Here is an 8069-nt window from a genome sequence, read left to right on the forward strand (position 1 = left end):
TTGAGCTGTTTTGCTCTGAATAATATTTCTTCACCACATCCCAAAATGGGATTCCTACAGGTGTGGAATTGGTACTGACCATCAGTTAACAGTGCTATGAAGCAAATAGGGTCTGAGACATGGGGACGTAAAGGGAGGTCTTTATGGAGGTTATCTGAGTGGACCCCTCGGTGACTACAAGAGGCCAGGATGGACTAGGGGAAGAGCATTCTGAGCAGAGGATAGAGCAAGTGCAAAGGCCCTGAGGCACAAGGAGTTTGTCACACTCACAGCAAAGAAAGACCAGCTACAGCACAGTAAACCAGGAACAGTGGTGGGAAATAAGGTTGGACACAGTCGGGACTGGGGTGAGGAATTTATGTTTTGCCTTAAATGCACATTAGCCTCACCCACTGAGAAAGATGGTCCCATAGACATCAGTCTCTCTTCAATCTCCTCAATTCCAAAGTGTAACCCGCCCCTAAGCAGGAGCCAGTGAGAAAAAATGGAGCCGCTGGAAGGCTTCCCCAAGTAGGACTCCCTCTCACCTTGCACAGGTGGAGGACTAGGGTTCCCCCGACACCAGCACCTGGAGTGGTTAAAACCTCCATTGCTGATATTCACACTCAGGAAAAAAGTGACTCCCACCAGAAATGAGGTGATTTGCGCTGGGGAATGGCAGGCTGCCAGGGCCTTCCTTGGCATTTCTTTGACAAAAGACTTAGAAATCCCCTTAAAATCTGGTCCTTGGCCTCCCAGACATAGGTCTCCTCCAGACTAGGCATGAAACCCCAAGGGTCTTCGGGGCGTAAAGTCCTAGAACCCTTCTCTGCTTTCTATGGTCCCTTTATCCTGCCCGTGCCTTCATTTTCTCATTCATACAACAGAAAGGACAATAAAATCTGTGTCCTAGGGTTTTCCTGAAGATGGTCTCCATTGTCATCATGCTCATCATTGCTTGTGAGCTGGCTGGGGCACTGCTCCAGGCTTCCTCCAAACTTCCCATAATCTCTGATGGCTCTCACTGCCGCTGGTTAAACCTGGCATGGGACCCCCAGCTTCTGCCCTCGCTGGGTCCCCCGTGCTCTCTGGGGTATGCCTAGTCCTTCCTCCATCAGAACTTCCCTACATTCACTCCTTCATTCAAATATTACTACCTGAGAGGTAATTGTTAAAACAAAAGTACATTTCTCAACCGTCCTTGATTCTTGCCTTGCTCGCAAGAGAATTCAGGCGAGAGACAAACTGGTATGGTGGAAAAGAGAGAGCAATTTTAATTATGAAATACACTTGAGCACAAGGCTGCAAGCGGGCACTCAGCTAATCTGAGCATCCCACATATAGTGAAAATAAGTGGAAATAATGTGGCTAGTGTGACTGAGGAAATGATTTTTAAATTTTATTGAATTAAGCTTTAAAGTTAAATAGCCAGAGCAGGGCTAGTAGATCATTTTAGTCTAATACAACTTAATTGTATCAGTGTGGAGGGAGAAGATTCAGAAAGATGGAGAAAGAAGGAAGAGAGAAGAGAAACATGGACTGCACCAAACGTCTGCCTCAAGAGCCACAAAGAGGGGGTCTAGTGGATCAGGTGAGTGCAGCTCAGACCCCACCCCCACTCCCCACCGTGAGCCTAAGCTGGAAGCAGGTAGTGGTGTGGGCAGAGCAAGATGCTGGCTGCACGGTTTCCCAGCGCCCCCTTGAGGCTGGGCAGGAGGTGGAGCGGCTTGGAGGAGCCTGGTCGTGGCCGGTCCCCTGGGGAAGGCCTTAGGTGACTTGGAGGCCTCCAGAGCCGTTGATTTCGGGGTCCCCATGTCCTGATTCCAGCCTTGATTTTGCAAAGATTTTCCCTGGGTGGTGAGGTGGTGGCTGCATCTGCTTTAGTTTTTTAGTTTTTTTTTTTAAACAAAAAAACTTACTTGTTCTCTTTCTCTGATTACTAAATTGGCACGTGCCAGCCTTCTCTGATTCAGAGAAAACCTAAAGGTATAAATAGGAAAGAGAAAACCACTGGAAATCCCATCCCCTGCCAGAGCACCTGGTACATGTAGGCCTCATGAATGAACGCTTCTGAAGATGCATCTATATCTGTTAACATCCTGCTGAATAACTTTCCTGATATTATTTTCCTATGAAAGTTATTAATTAAAAAAAAAAAAAAAAGGCAAGAGGCTTTTGAGCCCCCACTGCAAAGCATGACCTCATGGGCTCCTCATAGCAGCCCAGACTGCTGTGTGGGACTTGCCCATGATGCACCCTGCCTCCTAACCACCCCCATATTCTTACACCCCATTTGTACAGGTGAGAACACTGAGACTCAGAGAAGCAAGAGCTGCGTCCTCATCCTGCCTCTGTTTGAACCTGCTTTTGCCAATGGAGCTGTGTGACCATGGGCAAGGTACTTGACTACCCTGGGCCTCGGTTTCATCCCCATCAAAGACATAACAGACGTGCCTGCAGCCAGCCCACAGTGCTGAGTGAGGAGTAGACGTCATGATGGGTGAAGGCAAGGCGGTGCCAGCTTCTCTGCCATTAACTTCCTAAGGTACCTGACAGCAAGACCACAGTGCGGGGGTGGGGTGGGGGGCTTCCGCAAAGTCCCGCCCTTTCCCATGACGTCTAGGGACAAGCCCACCGGTGGAGAGACAAGCGGCATCAGATTGGCTGGAGGCCAGCTCCTTGGGCCCTGCTGCCCCCTAGTGGCCCACTCTGGCCCCAAAGCCTGCCTCTGTTCAGTAGCTGCAGGCCCAGGTCCAGTCCCAGGGTGGTGCTAAGCCCAGAAAAACAGGCCTGGGAGATCCCCACCCACGCAACCTCACTCACTCTTTCATCTCTGCATTTCTCCCCCAACCCCTCCAGCACCTGACAAAAGGGCTTACTTAGTTGACAAACATTAGGAACTCCTGGTGTTTCTAGGACTAGTTGTGTGGTGTGGGCCAGTCATTGACCCTGTCTCTGCTTGCTTCCTCATCTGTGAAACAGGAATAATAACAGTGCCGACCTTGTGAAGACATAGTTAGAATTAAATATGTTAATACACATAAGGCTTCCAATGGTGCCTGCGTGTAGTTAATGCCATCCAGATGTTTACTAGCATTTTTCTCATTATGCTGAGTCGGTCTCTGAGTGTTGTGGGGGTGAGGGTATAAAACAGAAAGGAAATCATGACATTCTAAACTTCATGTTACTTTTTGCAAAAGTAACATGACAGCCTGGAACAACAGAAATCCCAGACAAATGTTCCCAACGGCATCATCCCATCACTTCTAGATGTTATCCATATGCAGAGTCAGTGTTTGTTATTTGCAGAGATTTATAGCCTTCATTTCTCACCATAAAGCCATGTACATTATATCTATTTTCTCCTTCCTTCCCCCACCATGTTCCTCTTGTCCCCTTAGGTTCTTCCCCACATCACCATACAGGATCTCGCCCGGACTCTGCTTCTCTCCTCCCTGTAGACTGAAGTTGCCAAGCTTCCAACGGGTCTTTCCAGAGGAAAATGAGACAAAAGAGATAGAAATGTACAAAGAGAGGGACATTAAACCAAACTTCTGATCCTGACCTCTCATTCTGGACACCTGGATTCCTCACTGACATCCCACCCCCTCTGGGAACTGGCATTTTCAGATTTCCAGCTGGAAAATTCAGCTTGAGTTGGTCAACGTATCTGGTCTCTCTGTCCTGCCTCTCGGCCATGGAACCACAAGACAAGCTGACAGTTCCTCTTTCAAATCAAAGCATTAGGAGGAGGCCCCTTTGCCAGCTTCCTTCTGCTTTAGATGTACTGTCTGGTGGTTTGACACCCATCTTGTGATCACGAGGGGACAAGCCTGGAGATGAAAGATGAATGACACCCAGGGGGAGAAGAAGAGACTGCACCCTTGATTTCTTCATCAAGTGATCAAATGAACTCTACATTCTTAAATAAAGCATAGACCTGCTTTTGTTGAAACCATTGTGACATAGCTTTTACAGCTATAAAGCAACCTTAAAGATTGTAGTAGGTGAAATAAAGGACCTCCAAAGAAATTTATATCCTAATCCCTGGAAACTGTGAACATGTGGGATCAAGATTGCCAGTCAAGGGACTAGTCAAAGAACATGTATGAATGACCCATGGACATGGACAACGGAGAGGGGATTGACTGTGGGAGAGGGCTGTGGGCTAGGTGGAGGGGGGCAAAGGGGGAAAATTGGGACAATGGTAATATAATAAATAATAAAAAATAAAGTAAAAAAACAATTTAAAAAAAAGATTGCTAATCAGCTGACCTTAAGAGATTAAGGTAATAATCACGAGGGTCCTTATAAGTGAATGAGGGATGGAGGAGAGTTAGAGTCTGAGAGAGATGGAAAATACGATGCTGCTGGCTTTGAAAATAAAAACGGGCCATGAGCCATAGAAGCGGGAAAAGTTACAGAACAGAGTCTCTCCCAGAAGGAATGCCGTCCTGGCGACCCCTTGGTTTTTAGCTCAGTGAGACCAAGTTGGGGTCTCTGACCCCCAGAACTGTAAGATACGAAATTTGCATGTTTCAAGCCACTGGATTTGTAGGAAACTGTTACAGCAGCAATAGGAAACAGATTCTTTCATGAACCTCACTTTGGGTTCTGACTTAGCCTCCTTTTCCTCAAGCCTTTTCCCTACATCCCCGTCCTCTCCCTCATTATTGGCACTCAGTCTCCATTTCCAGAGGATTCTCTCAAATGCCTTCCCCTCCCTACCTCCATCTGCATCCCTCCTCTCTTATTAGCGTGAATGTGGGGCTAGGGTGGCTTCGTGGGCGTGCCGCCAGGGCTCAGAATCTGCAGCTCCACGGTCCCTGTCTGGAAATTCTTAATGATTTCACCTTTGCAGCGGTGTTTTGTAAGGGAAGTCCAGTTGGACAAGGAGCACGCAGCAAGCATTTGCAGCCTCAGCTCACCTCCCATCACCTGCCAGCTTCCCTTGGACAGCTCCTGGCTCTCTGGACACTGACCAGCCTCCCCTCCCCCCCGCGTCCAGCAGCCGTGCTTCCCTCGGCCCCTGGAGGGGCTTGGGCTCTGGCGCTGGGGAGGGTCCATGTCAGCTGCTCACGTGTGTCTGCTGGGCGGCTGAGGCTGCCGTCCCGCCGAGGCTGCCGTCCCGCCAAGCCAGTAAGTCAAACCTGTTGCCCACTCCTGGTGAGGGGACAAGGGCTCCCCATCTTGAATTCTTAGTTCTTTTTGAACAAGAAGGCCTACACTTTCATTTTGCACTGAGCCCCTCCAATTATGTAGCCATCTCTGGCATAGGCTCATTTCTTCTCTACAAAGTTGACCTGCCACTCCCTCTGGACCCCAAGCACCATCATTCCTCTGCGTTTCAGCTTCTTCATTCTGCAGGCTTCTTTCCGTCACTGAGGTAATCTGTTCCAAGTGCCTTTCTTCTGCACACAACCAAAGATTCCTCCACAGTGCCCCCTGCTTCTCCCTCTCCCTCTCTCTTCTTCCCAGCTCAGATACAGTCCTGGAAAGCTATCTCCGCTCTGACTCCATCCCTCCCTGCACTCCTGCTCCTCAGCTCTCCGTTCAGAAGCCACCTGCATTTCTGCCATGAAACTACTTTCACTGATGCCCACCACCAGTGCGGGTCTGTTTTGTCCACATCTTTCTGCAGCACAAGCCTCTCCTAGGTCTTGAGCCTGCGCACCTGTGGTTCTGCTGCTGGCTGCTTGCCCCTGCTCAGGCTCATCTTCCAGGGTCTTCCCTGCCCTCCCTGAACATCAGGGGGCCTCAGGGCCGTTCTCAGGCCCTGTGCGCACACACATGCACACACGCACACACTCCATGGGCAGTTTCATCTGTTTCCATAGAGTTAACTACAACCTTCACTAAACCTATGGAGTTTCATGAGGCGTGGACTGCGGCACCTGGTGCCCAGCACAGTGACTGGCACATAGGGTGTGCTCAATAGTCATCTGTTGAATAAATGAATCATGTCTTCTAAATGTATCTTCCAGCCCAGATCTCTTGCCTGAACCTCAGACCCATATATTCATCTTAGTTTCCCCATCTCCCATCCAGACATTTCACATGTCCTATCTAGTGCGCATCACTCCCCAATGTGACATATATGATGAGATATTGTATATTTTATTAAGTCCTTTATTGCCTATCAGGTGTCCCACGTCTCCCCCACTAAAAGGTAGACTCCATGGGTACAGAGGTTTTTGCGTAGTTGGTTCACTGCCGTCTCTCAGGGCCTTAGAACAGTGTGTGGTACGCAGGTGAACAAATAAGTGGATGTCCCACATCTCAGAGCCAGTGTACCCCAAACCAGGCCCTCCATGTTCACCCCTGCAGAGCAGGCATCGCCCCAGCTTGCCCACCTCCCTCCTCGCTCCCTAAGGAGATTCAGGTGCGTGTAGCCTGTGCTAGGACCCCTTCTCTCCAGCAGCTCTGTTTGGACAAGTCCACCTCCTCGTTTTTATCACCAGGAATTACGCAAATAGCATCTTCTCAGACACTCTCCCACCATGACCAGAGCTATTTTTTCTGATTGGGTCCTTTCCCTGCTCACATAGCCTCCTGGCTCCCAATAGCCAAGGGTGGGACACACGCCCTGGGGCAACCCGAGTGACAGGCACAACCAACCCCCCTGGTGCCCCTAAGATGGCTTTAGGTGGCACATGGGTGTGTTGTACAAGGACATGGGCGTGAAAGGGCATCAAACCAAGAAAGTCATTCCTTTTTCAATTCTCTTTCTCTTCTTCTGACTAGTTTTCTTCAGGCATCACCACACTGAGCTGGAGTTTAATAACTCAGTTTTGGTTTCATTGTTTTTGTTTTACAGTTCCCTTCTATTTATGATGAAGAATATTGCTTGTCAATTTGTGATTGTAACAATTTTTCTTTATCTTCACCCAAGGATATTGCTTTATTACTTTTAGGGAGAGAGAGAAACATAGACACACAAAAGAACCATCAATCGGTAGTCTCCCATTCGTGCCTGGACTGGGGACCAAACCCACAACCTAGTTATGTGTTCTGACCAGAAATCGAACCTGCCACTCTTTGGTTATGGGATGACACTCCAACCAACTGAGCCACACCAGCCAGGGTGACAATATTTCTTCTAAAAATAAAGTTATTTAAATAAAATAAGTAAGTCGATACACTGTATAAAGAAAAAATTTAAGGAAATAATGATGGAGAAAAAACGTAAATATGGAAGAAATCACTTGTGGCAGTGCTCATGAGGGATGAAAGTTTGGAAGACACTGGTCTACAGACCAGAGTCCACCCACCTTCACCCATATCGCTCCCTGGACACTGTGACCTGGCAACCTCTAGTCACTGTGACTGTCATCCCCAGAATCTATGACCTGACCACCTCTAGACAACGTAACCTGTCACTTCTAGAATCCATAACCTGGTCACCCCTAGATAGCATGACCTGTCACCCTTTGACAATATCCCAGCCACCCCTAGACACTGTGACCTATTGTTAGTGAACCAAAAAACCCTGTGTGCCCGATTCTCTGAAAGGCCAGAGCTCAAAATGTCAGTTTGAAGTAAGGAAAGGTATATTGATCAAGAAGGCACCAACTGAGAAGATGGGAGACCTAATTCTCAAAACCATCTTGCTCACGGGACTAGGTTAAGGGTTTTTATGAGGGTAAGGGCAACACGTGTGTGGCAATGCTGATGAGGCAGTTTTAATTGGAGGATCTTGGCACTTGGCTGTTTACGGTGAAGGGAGGTCAACACCTGATCTTCTTGGAAAATGATCCCTTGGCTTCTGAAAGGGTTCTGGTGTCCAAGTTCTGGTTATGTCCTGGTCCTTTGGTATCAGGTGGGGGTCGAGGCTTTGGTTCCGTGAGCAGTTGGAGGTGCAAGCCCTCTCCTCCGTGCAGACTTTGGCTGCATAACTTGTGGTTTTGTTCTGTTGTCTCTGAAAAGCAACTCAGTATCTGGTTAAACAGGATAGGACCATTCTGAGCTGGTGCTGCAGTTATACTGTAACCCCATAGAATCCATGACCTGGGCACACCTAGGTCCCATGATCTGCACACGCCTAGATTCTATGACCTGGTGTGATACTGTTATTTATGATAAGAAAAATA

This window comes from Furipterus horrens, unplaced genomic scaffold (genome assembly GCF_987537825.1).
Source record: "Furipterus horrens unplaced genomic scaffold, mFurHor1.1.pri manual_scaffold_5, whole genome shotgun sequence".
In the NCBI taxonomy this organism is placed as follows: domain Eukaryota; kingdom Metazoa; phylum Chordata; class Mammalia; order Chiroptera; family Furipteridae; genus Furipterus; species Furipterus horrens.